Source organism: Lathyrus oleraceus, chromosome 3 (assembly GCF_024323335.1).
Source record: "Lathyrus oleraceus cultivar Zhongwan6 chromosome 3, CAAS_Psat_ZW6_1.0, whole genome shotgun sequence".
Taxonomy (NCBI): Eukaryota; Viridiplantae; Streptophyta; class Magnoliopsida; order Fabales; family Fabaceae; genus Lathyrus; species Lathyrus oleraceus.
Window position 1 is genome coordinate 61465227 of NC_066581.1, and position 16009 is coordinate 61481235.

The following is a 16009-nucleotide window of genomic DNA, read 5'->3' on the forward strand; positions in this document are numbered from 1 at the left end:
TAATTGATTTTGGGCCTTACATGCGCCTGTACAGGCCCATGCATGGAGGACCCAACTTCACATGCACACGAGCTGTGGCTATAAATAGAAGGCATGGCTTCACTCAAATCTCAACCTGAAGGCGCCTGAACCTCTGCTGAATTGCTTCCCTAACCTTTCACCAAAGGAATTTTCATTTTAACTTTTCATTTTCAAATGTGATTTTCAACAATATCAGTTGATTATCATCACTAATTCCTAAACCTAGATCTCATACGAAGCATCCAGATCAAGCTGCAAGTAAAGGATTGGTTGAATTGTGCTCTTGAAAGTTGCTCTACAAAGGTTTATACCTCAACTTTTTTGCTTCAAATTTCACTGATTATTGTGCATTTCTTGTGTTGGTATTCATTTCTGAAGTCCTCATGTGAGAGGCAAGCCAATGGTGGCTTTAATTTTGTGAATTGGTTAACTTCATATTGAACACCTTGTTTTTCAACCTCAGATTTCTTCCTCCATAAGAATCTTGAGCAAAAACTAAGGTCACAGGGGTGATGTACATCACCCCACTTTCATTTGGTATATGGATTGTGATTTTTGGTTGAGGTTGTAAAACCTGTAACTGGTGGCCGGATTATTGAGCTCGCCGGAGAAGACGGTGGTTTCCACCACCGCCCCTTATGGTTGTCCTCAGAGCCCTTGGATCCATTAGCCATGATATAATCCTGGCCACGCGTTATGTTTACTATTTTAAATACCATGTGTTATGTTGTTGACTTGTCCATACCATACGCGCGCGCTTCCTAGCCATGGGATCAGCCACGTCAATTAATGAGGTTGGATCTGACGCCTCTGGATTTTTCTAATTTCTTAATTTCTGATTTAATTTCTTTTATTCCATTTATTTTCAAAATTTCATAACTTCTTTATTTGGAATCACAAAAATATGGGACCAATTCAAAAAAATTCTCTTAAATTCTAGTTTCATAAAATGATGTTTAATTTTTTTTGTGATTCCATTTAATATTTTTTGTGAATTATTTTATTTCTGATTGTTTTTAATTCATTTAAAATACTTTTTGATATTCAAAAATGCCAAAAATATTTTCTTAACATCTTTGGATGATGATGAATCTATGAAAAATATTCTCATCAATTTCTTAATTGATTTGAGATTTATTTGAGATTTTAGTCCAATTATATTATTTTTCTTCATTTTTAATTGTTTAAAAATAGTTTTTATTTTCAAAAAATGTTGAGAAAATTTGTCAAACTTTGTTTGACCATGTTAGACTTATGATGATCCAATTGGACTTATCCAAGTTGATTTGAATTGGATTTGAAGTTTGACCTTTATTTGTTCATTTTATTTTATGCATTATTTTAATTCCAAAAACTACCAAAAATATATTTGACCTCCTTTGACTTCTAATCTTCATTTCACTTCTGTTTACCATTGATTGATGTTGATTCCATTCATGTTTGATCAATGTGTTTTGGTTAAGTCATTTGATTTCTCATTTTGGTTCATTTCATTTCCATCTTCATCTTCTTCTTTTTCTTTTGACCAATGAGTTAATGATTTGTGGTTAGCCTTGACATATGAGAGGCTTAACCTTCTTTGATCCAAATCAAATTCATCTTGATCAAAGATCAAGTGAATTGCTTTGTGTCCAAGATAGGTTGCTTCTTGGTCAAGCAAAGAACCTGAAATCCATACAAGGTCATTCTTCTTTTCTTTTGGCATGGCAAGTTGTAGGAGCTTGGCTTACTAGTCATGATCTCTAACTTGTGTTTATTTGCCTATAGTTTTATTGACCAGCCTCAAATAGGTTTGACTACTACATTAGTCCACTTATGATTGCTTAACATAGCGCTAAATTGCCTTATGGCACACCAACACTAACTACTAATTACTAACTTTTAATTCAAGCATTTAATTCTTGCAATTTACTTTAATGCAATTTAATTTCTTGCTCATTTATTCATATTGTCTTTTTCTCTTTGCTCACTTGAGCTCATGTTATGTTTATGCCATTTGCCTTTTGCTCACTTGAGCACATTATTGTGTATATATTATTGCCTTGTGCTTGTTTTGTTTTGTTTGTGTGAACCCAATGCAAAAAAGGAGAAAGGACTTAGAATTAGGACCTTACCTATGCTTAATGGAGTTTCAAGAGCAACTAGGCCTCATGCCTTTAGAATGCTAAATATTTTGAAGAGCAACTAGGCCTCATGCCTTTAGAATGCTTAATCTTGAAGATGACATTTGAAAGGTGCCCCTATTCTAAACTCCCTCTTATCCATTCTTTTTATTGCATTATGGAACTTTTTGATTTGGTTGTTCTTGTGTGGTAAGGATCCCAAACTTGAGCTATTTAGAAGGACCATTGTCATAAGCATCCAAGATAGGAGAGACAAGTCCAATTGGAGGATCCTAGGAGCTTGATTGAATATTTGGTTGATTGCTTGAGTTAACTGCTTATTACTTGCTAAGTCCAAAGGAAAGGAGCAACTTGGATCATCTTTATGATCTCAAGAAAGGAACTCCAAGGGTTTTATTTCTCTTCTCTCATCTTTTCATGTTTAGGACTAACCCTTCTCTTCTTCCCTCCACTCTAACCCAAGCCAAACTGGTTGTGCAAACATTGACATTATTTCCAAAAATTAGAAACCTATGCCATATGCCTTTGATTTTTCAAACTCTTTTCATAATACTTATTTTGAATTTAATCTTAAGTCAACTTTGACTTTATTTTGTGAATACTTCTAATTGGTAAATCCAACTCACCTCAAATGTTTTGTGGTTCCAATGGCCATCTTTGCCAAAGATTTTCATAAACATTAGCTATTAGGTTTGAGTTATCATAATGGTTGATATAAACCTCACCTAATCCTTAGTGATTGGACTATAAGTCTTCCATACTTATTATAGGGTGGATCCCTCACTTGTATGTTGAAGCTCTCCTCACATGGTGGATTGTGGTTTAGGTTGAGTTTCTCCCTTTGATAACAAAAGACCTTAAGGCTTTTGACCAATCAATTCACCAACTTATTTTGAGATTTTTACCCTGAACTACGAGGTTTTGATCCTACCTTTGTGATGGTACGTAGGCAATGGGTTCATCCATTCAAACAACAAAATTTTAAATATTGTATATTCTTTTCTCATCTCCCCAATCATGTTTGCACAAATATTTTCACAAATACCAACCTACCATACAACATTTGCAAAAAGGGCTCCCTTAGAGTACTAAGGATGTTTTGGGTGCTTAAAACCTTCCCATTGCATAACCAACCCCCTTACCCAGATCTCTGACATTTTTATTAGTTTTTGATTTGATAAAACATCTCGGTTTTTGTTCGCTTTCTAACCTTTCCTTTGGATAAATAGAAGTGCGGTGGAGACTCAAATTGTATGATTTACTTTTGATTTAGTCAATAAATCTAAAGGTAACGAATACCCCGCTACAGAAAAGTGGCGACTCTGCTGGGGAATTTTACTTCCTAGTGGGTTTAGCCTACTTTTTGCCTTTGTTGTATTGTATGTTTATATTTACTTGTGACATATTTTTGTGCAAATTTGGGATGATTGTATTGTTTGTAATGTATGAATTGCTTGATATATATCAATTGCTTGTGTGCTTGGTGGTCTCTTGTAAGATGAGTTCTATACCTGAACTCGAGTGCACTTATGATAGGAGAATGGCATAGTCTTGTTGACTTGTGTGGAGTTATTCCTTAGCAAGTTGACTTGCAAGCCCATTCACTTGGTGGAGGTTATGTTGGGATCAATAATGTCACACGAGTAGTCGTGGTTAGGCATTACTCTTTCCAACATATGCCTTAGAAGCCAAGGACCTTAGATTACCTAGCCCATCTTGGCCTATTCTAGGACATAGTGCAAAGATCGTTCAAGTGTAAGATTTGATACGATTGCTACGTGATACTACACTCATAAGAGTCTCTCTTGAGAATATTTTTGGAATATGAGTAATCGTTTATCCAACAATATCCGAAAGATGAGATGACGACTATGGGAACCTCTTTTAGAACATGATTTTCAGGTTTAACCATAGTACACTCCCTTTGGGTGGTTCTTAACCGAGACTCCATGCTCGTGACTTGCAACAAACCCTTGATTCGCGGTTGATCCGTTCTCGTACATCCTTAATATCAATGGAACTTGGGTGTTGATAAGGTGTAAACCATAATCCACCAAAATGGATGATTGATATTAAGGATGACTTTATCCATCCCTTGACCTTTGTGTGGTGTGACTTGCTTGATCCTTGAGTGTGATTGTTGCATCCACGCATTCATGCATTCATACACATCCATATCATCAACAATGAGAAAATTTTCAAGGACCTTAAGAGGTCTATTTGCAAATTTTCAGACATGGATAAACAAAGAAGGAATACGAAGAAGTACAGTTTCAGACAACCCGGCTTGAAAGAGTTAAGGAGTTTGACATCCTATGTGTTAGATCCCTTGGAGTTCAAAGCTCGTCATGGGAAGCTTTTGTCTATTCTTACTACTCAAGTGGATGAAGGTCTGATGAGTGTGTTGGTGCAGTTCTATGATCCTCTGTACAGTTGCTTCACTTTCCCGGATTTCCAGCTTTTGCCTATGCTTAAGGAGTATGCCTATCTTGTGGGTATACCTATCTTAGATCAGTTGCGATTCAGTGGCTTGGAGAGAGTTCCTTCTTCCCAAGAGATTGTTGATCTGTTGCACATAGATGTATCTGATATTGGTGCTCATATGACTACCAAAGGTGGAATTCAAGGTCTCCCATCTGATTTCCTCATTACTCAAGCTCCTTTTTTTGGGAAGGCCATGAGTGAGGACGCCTTTGAAGCCATATTTGTACTTCTCATCTATGGGCTAGTGTTATTCCCCAACATCGATAATTTTGTGGATGTGAACCCCATTAGGATTTTCTCTACTCTTAATCCTGTTCCTACTCTGTTGGGTGACACTTATTTCTCTTTGCATATGAGGAATGCAAAGGGTGGTGGTACCATTGTGTGATGTTTGCCTCTGTTGTACAAGTGGTTTATTTCGCACTTGCCACGGACGCTCGCCTTCAAGGAGAACAAAGGATGTCTACGGTGGTCCACGAGACTTATGTCTCTCACTAATGATGATATCTTTTGGTATAACTGTGTGTATGATGGTGTCCAGATTATTGATTCTTGTGGTGAATTCTCCAATGTGCCTGTTCTTGGTACATGTGGTGGAATTAACTACAACCCTATTTTGGCTCACCGTCAGCTTGGGTTCCCCTTAAAGGATAAACCTAATAGCATATTGTTAGAAGGTGTGTTCTTTCAAGAGGGTAAAGATCCCCAGAACTTGAAGGGCGGAATGGTTCTCGCTTGGCGCAAGATTCATAGGAAGGGAAGGAAAGAGCTTGGTCTGAAGAACTTTATTGCTTTGGAACCCTCCACCTCGTGGGTGAGGAAGAGAGCTTCTGAGTACCGCATGCCCTATGATTATCCGAGACCTACACCTATGGTTATGGTTGGACCTTCAGCCCTCTCTAACCAAGGAGTAGAGGAGTTGAGTGATGAAGACTGTTCGCGTGCTTGGGTCTGTGAGCGAGAGGAGCTACTTCAGCAACTCAGAGATAAGGATGCTTTGATAGATTTCCTGGAGCATCAGGTTATCGACGAGCCTGATGATGTGGTTACTTCTCTTCTTCCTCAGTCATCCAGCTTTTGGAAGAGGAAGTATGATCGACTCGCCAAGGAGAAGGCAGATATGGAGGCAGCCTATGAGAGAGAGGTGAAGAGGCTTCGTGCAGCTTATCTTCCGGTCTCAAGAGCTTTGGACGATTGTTTCTAGGGTTCCATAGGATGTTCATTTTCCTTCTCTCTTATATTGTATTTGGTTACCAAGACTTTACTTCTTTGGTGTAAAATTTTTCCAGATATTTTGAAGACAAGCTGACGCATCGGTACAACACCAGAGCCAACTCTTCAAAGCTAATGGATCACCTCGAGCAAGAAAACAGGGAACTTAAGGATGAAGTGGCTAGGTTGACTTTCCTGATGGAGTCATTTCTGGCCGCCCAAAGCCAGTCTTCTCCAACGCCTTCAACTCCTCCCCAGAGGACGGTCATTTCAGAGGTAGCTTCCTCTACTATGCCAGCCGCCACTGCTCATTTTACTCCGTCTACTATGCCAGCCGGGTTTCCCTGGGGGATGCCCGCAAATTTTGTTCCAGAGGGTCTCGCCCCTACCTTTTCTTCTCTGCCGGCATCTAGCCCGGTCCTTGTTGTGCCACCTCCAGTTGTGCACACTTTATCGAGAGTTGATGACACCATTTATCACTCTGAGTCGTCTGAGGGCCCAGATGTCTACGAGAAAATGGATGCTATGAATGACCAATTCCTTGAGCTGCGCAAGGAACTAAAAACTCTAAGAGGGAAATACCTCTTCGGTAAATCTGCTGTTGAGTTGTGCCTCGTGCCAAATGTCAAGATTCACATCAAAATCAAAGTACCTGACTTTGAAAAGTACAAGGGGAACACTTGCCCTCTCAGCCATCTTGTGATGTACGCACGCAAGATGTCAACTCAGACTGACAACGATCAACTCCTGATCCACTATTTCCAGGACATCCTGTCCGGTGCCGCATTGAGATGGTACATGGGTCTGGATAGTGCGAACATCCGCTCCTTCAACGACCTTGGCGAAGCCTTCATCAAGCAGTACAAGTACAACGTTGATATGGCTCCCGATAGGGACCAACTGAGGGCTATGTCCCAGAAGGAGAAGGAAACATTTAAGGAGTACGCCCAGAGGTGGCGTGAATTGGCTGCACAGATTATGCCCTCGCTCGAAGAGAAAGAAATGACGAAGATCTTTTTGAAGACTTTAAGCTATTTCTACTACGAGCAGATGATTGTTAGTGCTCCCTCTGACTTCACCGAGATGGTGAACATGGGGATGCGACTAGAGGAAGGAGTCAGGGAAAGACGCCTGACCAGAGAAGAAGGCTCTTCTGCCAAACGTTATGAGGCGTTTGAAAAGAAGAAAGAGGGAGAGGCACATGTCGTGTCCTCCCATGTTAACCAAAGAAGACCCTCTGTGAAGAGGAAGACTATGCGCCCTGCCAGTAATCAGCACCAGGTGGCTCATATAGCACCTGCCTTCAGGGAAAATCAACATTATCAACATCAGCAACAGCAACATCAACAATATCAACAACAATAGCATAGTCCACAACAGCAGGCCTACCAGCCTCAAAACAACAACAATACCAGCACTAGCTATGATAGAAAGAGGGTCACTTTTGATCTAATTCCCATGACCTATGTTGAGCTATATCCTTCATTGATTGAAAGGAAGCTGATCACTCCACATGACCCACCTGCTATACCGACCAACCCTCAGTGGTGGTACAAGCCTGAGCTTCACTGTGTTTATCATTCCGGTGCTCCCGGACATGATGTGGAGAACTGTTATCCTCTGAGGACCAAGGTTCAAGACCTTTTTAGAAGTGGTATATTATCTTTCGAGGACGTAGGTCCTAATGTCAAGAAGAACCCATTGCTCGAGCATGGGAAATCCGCTGTTAATATGGTTCAGGGTTGCCCTGGCAAGTACAAGGTCCGATATGTCAGCCATATCAGACAATCGTTGGTTGAGATGCACAGACTGTTATGTGGATACAGTCATTATGAGCATGATCATGACAGATGCCGTGTATGCACTGTCAACGAGGGGATGTCGCCAAGTCAGGAAAGATATCCAAGAGATGTTGGATCAGGGTGTGATCGAGATACTTCAGAATCGTGATGAGGATGAAGTTAATGTTATATCACCTGTATTCAGAATACCCGAACCTATTATTATCAGATATGATGGCAGCAAGAAGAAGGTTTCCCCTACTCTCGTAATCAAGCCAGCAGGCCCAGCCCCATATTCTTCAGATAGAGTTGTTCCCTACAGATATAACGCGGTTGCGTTAGAAGATGGGAAGGAGGTGCCTTTGCCCTCCACTTCTGTTACAAGTATCTCTGATGTCAGTGGTATGACCCGCAGTGGTCGTGTTTTCTCGGCCCGCCGAAACCCCAGGTTGACATGAGGAGAGCTGATGCTTTTGATAATTCCGCCAGTCCTATGGGGACTTTTTCTTCTTCTTCTCCGAATCCGGCACTTGCTGTTGATAAACCTGCCGTTGTTGCTAGAGCTCCTGTCCCTATTGGCCAGAATGGCATGTTGAAAGAGGACTGTGATGAGATGTTGAGGCTCATTAAGAGGAGCGAGTATAACGTTATAAATCAGCTGCTTCAAACTCCATCAAAGATATATGTATGGTCTTTGTTGATGAACTCCGAGCCACACCGTGAAGCTTTGCAGAGGGTGTTGGATGTGGCATATGTGGATCACGATGTCACAATAGAACAGTTTAATAGCATTGTTGCAAACATCACTGCTTGTAACAACTTGAGCTTCTGCGATGCTGATCTTCCCGAGGAGGGAAAAGACCATAATTTGGCTCTACACATTTCCATGAACTACAAGGATGATGCCTTGTCTAACGTGCTGATAGACACAGGATCATCGCTAAATGTGTTGCCAAAATCCACTCTGGCGAAACTTTCTTATCAGGGGCCTCCCATGAGGCAGAGTGGAGTGGTAGTCAAAGCTTTTGATGGATCCAGGAAAACTGTGGTTGGTGAGGTTGAGCTCCCAATCAAGGTCGGACCTAGTGATTTCCATATCACTTTCCAGGTCATGGATATTCACCCATCATATAGCTGCTTGCTTGGAAGACCATGGATTCACGAGGCAGGCGCCGTGACATCCACCATACACCAGAAGTTGAAGTTCGTAAAGAACAAGAAGTTGGTGGTGGTAGGGGGAGAGAAGGCTCTCCTGGTAAGCCATTTGTCTTCCTTTTCTTACATAGATGCTGAGGATGAGGTTGGGACTCAATTCCAAGCCTTATCTATTGTTGAGCCTTTAAGAAAAGGAACTTCTTCATTTGCATCCTACAATGATGCGAGGTTGGCCATTGAGCATGGCGCAACTACTACTTTAGGAAAAATGATTAAGCTGGAAGACAATAAATCTCGGGCTGGCATAGGGTACTCTTCAGGCACTTTCAATGAGCGTGGCTTGTTTCAGAGTGGTGGTTTCATCCACACGGTCGAAGACCAAGAGGCTGCTGATATAGTGGAAGATGATGCAGAGGAAGATTCTGGCAACTTTGTCATCCCCGGAGGAGTCTGCAATAATTGGGTCGCTGTTGATGTTCCAACAATTGTCCATAAGTCCACGTAATGTGTTCACTTGTGTTTGAAAACCCTTCTCCCATGCCAAAAGGAGAAGTGATGACATTGTTGGCACATTAATACAATGATATTCATTCAATAATTACATGTTAAATGTTTGTTTTTCCAAATTATTTTCACTTTTTTCTTTTTGCATGAAATTGGTGATCACCAAAAAAACCCTAAAAAGAGAATAAAATCAATCTTTTCATTTGCATAATGATTTGCCTTGTTTGAATTCTGGAATCTCTTTTATATCCAAAATCATTATGCAGATTGATCAAACCCATTGAACATAATGATCCAACACCATCTCTCAACTTTGAGTTCCTTGTATTTGAGGCAGAGGAAGATGATATTGAAGAGATTCCTGATGAGATTACCCATCTACTTGAGCACGAAGAGAAGATCATTCAGCCACACCTTGAGAATCTGGAAACAGTCAACTTGGGGTCTGAGGATTGTGTTTGCGAAGTAAAGATTGGGGCACTCCTGGAAGAGTCTGTCAAGAAGGGGTTGATTGAGTTGCTACGAGAATATGTCGATGTATTTTCCTGGTCATATGAAGACTTGCCTGGTCTGGATAATGATATCGTGCAACATTTCCTGCCTTTGAAGCCTGAGTGTGTACCTGTGAAGCAGAAGCTCAGAAGAACTCATCATGATATGGTAGTGAAGATTAAAGAAGTTCAGAAGCAAATTGATGCGGGGTTTTTGGTGACTTCTACATATCCTCAATGGGTAGCCAATATTGTGCCCGTGCCTAAGAAATATGGAAAAGTCTGAATGTGTGTGGATTATAGATACTTGAATAAAGCTAGTCCGAAAGATGATTTTCCTCTACCACACATTGATATGTTGGTAGATAATACAGCTAAATTCAATGTCTTCTCATTTATGGACGGATTTTCCGGTTATAATCAAATCAAAATGGCACCCGAGGATACGGAGAAGACAACATTCATCACACCTTGGTGAACATTCTCTTATCGAGTGATGCCCTTCGGTTTGAAGAATGCCGGGGCCACGTATCAACGCGCTATGATTACCTTGTTTCATGATATGATGCACAAGGAGATCGAGGTATATGTTGATGATATGATTGCAAAGTCGAGAACGGAAGTTGAACATGTAGAACACTTGTTGAAGCTTTTTCAGCGTTTGAGGAAGTACAAACTCCGTCTAAATCCGAACAAGTGTACATTTGGAGTCCGTTCCGGTAAGTTATTGGGCTTTATTGTCAGTGAAAGAGGTATTGAAGTTGATCCTGCCAAGGTCAAAGCAATACAAGAGATACCTGCGCCCAAAACTGAGAAACAAGTCCGAGGTTTTCTTGGCCGCTTGAATTATATTTCCAGATTTATATCCCACATGATTGCCACGTGTGCGCCAATATTCAAGCTCCTCCGGAAAGATCAGCGTCATGATTGGACAGAGGATTGCCAAAAAGCCTTTGATAGTATCAAAGAGTATCTGTCTGAGCCTCCGATTCTGTCTCCGCATGTTGAAGGGAGACCCTTGATTATGTACTTGATTGTTCTTGAAGACTCTATGGGTTGTGTATTGGGTCAGCAAGATGAATCAGGGAAGAAAGAGTATGCTATATACTATCTGAGTAAGAAGTTCACTGATTGTGAGTCTCGATACTCAATGCTTGAGAAGACATGTTGTGCTTTGGCTTGGGCTGCTAAGTGTTTACGCCAGTATATGTTAAATTATACGACTTGGTTGATATCCAAAATGGATCCAATCTAGTATATCTTTGAGAAGCCTGCTTTAACTGGGAGGATTTCCCGTTGGCAGATGTTGTTGTCTGAGTATGATATTGAGTATCGAGCTCAGAAAGCTATTAAAGGTAGTATCTTGGTTGACCACTTGGCACATCAACCAATTGAGGATTATCAGTCTCTTTAGTACGACTTCCCTGATGAGGAGATTTTGTATTTGAAAATGAAAGATTGCGATGAGCCTACGCTCGATGAAGGGCCAGAGCCCGGTTCCCGATGGAGCATGGTGTTTAATGGTGTTGTAAATCAATATGGAAATGGTATTGGGGCAGTGATTATTACTCCTCAGGGCACACATTTTCCTTTTACAGCAAGGCTAACTTTCAAATGCACGAATAATATGGTGGAATATGAGGCTTGTATTATGGGTTTAGAAGAGTGTATTGATCTTAGGATCAAACATCTTGATGTTTATGGTGATTCGGCCCTTGTTGTTAATCAGATTAAGGGTGAATGGGAGACGAATCAGCCTGGCCTCATCCCATATAGAGATTATGCGAGGAGGATTTCAACGTTCTTTACTAAGGTTGACTTCCATCATATTCCTCGAGATGAGAATCAGATGGCAGATGCTCTTGCTACGCTTGCTTCGATGATTGTGGTGAAATTCTGGAATGAAGTCCCCAATATTACTGTGATACGCTTGGATAGACCAGCTCATGTATTTGCAGTAGAAGAAGTAAAAGATGATAAGCCATGGTATTATGACATCAAATGTTTTCCTCAGAGCCAGATTTACCCTCCTGGGGTATCTGTTAAAGAAAAGAAGACTTTGAGGAGATTATCAGGCAGTTTCTACCTCAATGGTGATGTACTTTATAAGAGGAATTTTGACATGGTCCTTCTCAGATGCGTGGATAGACACGAAGTAGACCTGTTAATGACTGAAGTCCATGAAGGTTTATTTGGTACTCATTCCAATGGATATGCCATGGCAAAGAAGATGTTGAGAGCAGGCTACTATTGGCTGACAATGGAGTCTGACTGCTGCAAATACGTGAAGAAATGCCATAAGTGTCAGATTTATGCGGATAAGATTCATATTCCTCTGACACTTCTGAATGTTATTTCATCACCATGGCCTTTATCCATGTGCGAAATTGACATGATTGGCATGATAGAGCCAAAGGCGTCGAACGGTCACAGATTTATTCTCGTAGCAATTGATTACTTCACCAAGTGGGTTGAAGTGACATCATATGCGAACGTGACCAGGCAAGTGGTTGTGAAGTTTATCAAGAACCAACTCATGTGCCGTTATGGTGTGCCAGACAAGGTCATTACTGATAATGGATCTAACTTGAACAACAAGATGATGAAAGAACTGTGTAGTGAGTTCAAGATTGCACATCATAATTCTTCTCCTTATAGACCCAAGATGAATGGGGTTGTTGAAGCTACTAACAAAAACATCAAGAAGATTATCCAGAAGATGGTTGTTACGTACAAAGATTGGCATGAGATGCTGCCATTTGCTTTGCATGGCTATCGTACATCTGTCCGCACTTCAACAGGGACAACCCCTTTCTCCCTTGTATATAGCATGGAGGTTGAGATCCCATCGATGAGAGTCTTGATGGAAGCCAAGCTGACTGAGGTTGAATGGGTTTAGAGTCGTTATGACCAGTTGAATTTGATTAAAGAGAAGAGATTAACTGCCATGTGCCATGGTCAGTTATATCAGCAAAGGATGAAGAAATCCTTTGATAAGAAGGTCAAGCCTCATGTGTTCCGAGAAGGTGACCTCGTGCTCAAGAAAGTTTTGCCTTTCGCGCCCGATTCCAGGGGCAAGTGGACTCCAAACTATGAAGGTCCATATGTTGTTAAGAGAGCCTTTTCAGGCGGTGCTTTGGTACTTACAACTATGGATGGGGAGGATTTCACTCGTCTTGTGAATTCAGATGCAGTCAAGAAATACTTCGCCTAAAATAAAAACAGAATAGCTCGATAAGTTGAAACCCGAAAGGGCGACTTAGGCAAAAATGAGCGTCTCGGTGGATTGAAAACCCGAAAGGGCGATCCAGGCAAAAGTTAGAGACATAAAAAAATGAATATATATATCCCGCTAGATTGAGTACCTCACCCTGGGGAAATCTAGGCAAAAATTAGGGATTTGGGAAGTAACTGCATCTTGACAAGACTTTGTTCTACAGCTGTCATCTGTCAAAGATTCTCTCTCAGTCATCGTCAACTGAAGCTTCAAATACGTTGGATTCAAAGTTGGTGGAGAAATGGTCATTATGTTCAATGTTGCCCTTTTCCAATATATATCACCAATTTCAAATTTGTAAAGATCCATGGAGTCTTGCCATTTGCGGACTACCATCCTATCAAATAAATTTGAGCCTTTATCCAATTCTTTGCACTCTTATTTTTTTCTGTTTAACAAATGTTTGCATGTTTTAATTGATAAATATCATTGTTTTAAACAAATAAAGTTTTTATAAATTGTTTTTAAACAAAGTGAACATTCACAATAACTGAAAGGATAAATGGAATGTCTTCAGTGCTCTCCCAAGGATAGTACGATTTCTAAAAGGGTAAGACATTTGTTCATGTTCCTAGCATACTTGTATCCTTTTCATCATCTTTCAGGTTTTGTCTCCTCAGTGAGCGCAGAGGAGGGTGATACCCCACCAAATTCCCCAGAGAGTCTGGAGTTTTGGTCTTGGTCTTCTAATATCCTCAACTCCCCAGAGAGTCTGAGTCTAGCATCTGTGTTTTATCAAATATATGGTTGTCATCCCCTGTGTGGATCGACCTAAAATCCCTTATAGATTGATAAAAATTGATATGTTATCTTTTCGAGGAAGTTGGCCTTCCCTCATTATGAATGGAAATCTCCCGTAAAGTGAGCAGGAATTCCCAGCATGAGTGGAAATTTTCAGCAGGTTGGTTTGTAGCTTATCCCCAGCGGATTCGTATACAATTTCTCCCCCATCAAGTTTGCTTACCATTCATTCTCAGTAGGGTTGCTCACATTAGACTTCCCCCAGTTGGTTCGCCAGCAGATTATCTCCAGCTGATCGCCTATAGGTTATCCCCAAGTTGATTGCCAGCCGTCTTTCCCCAGTGGAGTTGCCTAATCAGAGCATGATATATTTGCTTCCTCCTTCCTGGATAATTTCCTCCTAGCAGAGCTGGTGTTAAAGATGTTTATTTCCTTCCCCAGCGGAGCAGTGGTTCTCCCTCCTCCTAGTAGAGATGTTTCTCCAGCAGATATGAGGAAATTTGTTGATTATTTGAAACTTCTGTTTGGTGGTTGTTCCCCACAGAGTTTCACATCTTTCCTTGATAAGTTCCCCAATAGAGTTTCTTCTACGATGGATCTTATCCGTTTTGAGCCCCCGATAGAGTTTCCTCTACATTGGATCTTTTGTCTGTTCGGCAGCAATCCCTGGTGATGGCTCTATAGCTTCTCCAGCTGAGATTTTACCTGATCCAAATTTGGCATTGGAACTTCGAGGAAGATGTGTTGTTTCCTTCCCCAGCGGATTTATTTTGGTTCTTTCTCCGCAGCAGAGATATTCCTTCAGTGGTTAGAAGTGAATGTTTGTTTGATGTGTTTCTGTTTGGTGCTTTTTCCCCCACAGAATCCCACATCATCCCCTGATAAGCTCCCTAGTAGAGTTCGTCTATGACCGATCTTATCCACATCTCTGTATACTGTGGGAAGATCCCTAGCATGTGGTGGTTGTGCCCTTTGCTGATCCCCAACGGCGGTCTTGTTCCCCTAGCAGCAGTCTTTGTCCTTGGCAGTGACTCTGCTTGATCCTTAGCCTGTGATTGGTGTTTCCTGGTATTTGTTGCTCCCTACCATATTGTATTTTCTCTTGTGGGCCTGGCCTTCTCTTCTTGAGATGTTGTACCGGATGTTTGTCCGTTGATCCTTGGACTTGTTTGTGTTAGATATGTTTGTTTGTCATCATTAATCATACATAAACCATGCATATACATGCATAATTTTAACATTCAGATATTCATGTTGCATTCTTTGCCATATATCTTTGCCATATATCTTTGCTTGTTATCTCCTGCTGTTGGTGAAATATTCTTCCCTAAGCAACGGTTTGTGTCTGATCTCTCCATTTAGAGTCAGCCCCATAGGCAGAAAATGTCTATCTTTTCTTCCATATTCCCCAATGAGTTATGTCCTCGTGGATGATTATTGTTTCAGTTTCCTCCCTCAATATGTATTGGGATGGAATTACTCCCCTGAGTTATATCCTCATTAGGTTGAGTCTTGCTTCATTGTGTCTCTCTAGTTTGTTCCTAGATTGACTCCTTTCTATGGTTTTCTACCCAATAACCGGTAGTTGTAAACCCCATTTTGTCCCCTTGCAGAGTTAAACCTTGATATTTGTTCATCCTAACCGATGAAGGATACTCTCATCCTTGGTTTTCTATCCAATAACCGGTAGATGTAATCCCCTCTTTGTTGGTTATCTTTATCTAATATTCGGTATTGATATTCCTTCATTTTTGAGTATACTACTCGGTAATCGGTGATATATCTCTTGGATAATTATTCTGATCAAGCAATTTATCCCCAGCGAGTCATCTTTCATTTACCCTCGTTTGGTGATGATTGTTTCTCCCCTTGATTGGTCATCATTTTATACCCAGTACCGATATCCCGATGTCCTTTCTTTTCGGTTGATTTATCCTTTACTAACCCAGTAACCGGTTATGGATAATATTCCATGCGAGTGTGTTATCTACATTCTGACGGTAATAGATAATATATCTCATGCACTCTTTAGTCGAAGTCTTTGTTCTTCCCTAGTTGAGTAAGATTCATATTTCCTTGTGGAATCGAATGTCCATCCTATAATCGAGTTTGCTTTTTCATCCCTCCTTTCGGATGATGAGTGTCTTGGAAATATTCCCCAATTCATGCCTGGTTGGTCACCTATTATATGCCCAGTAACCGGTATCCCTGGTGTTCCTT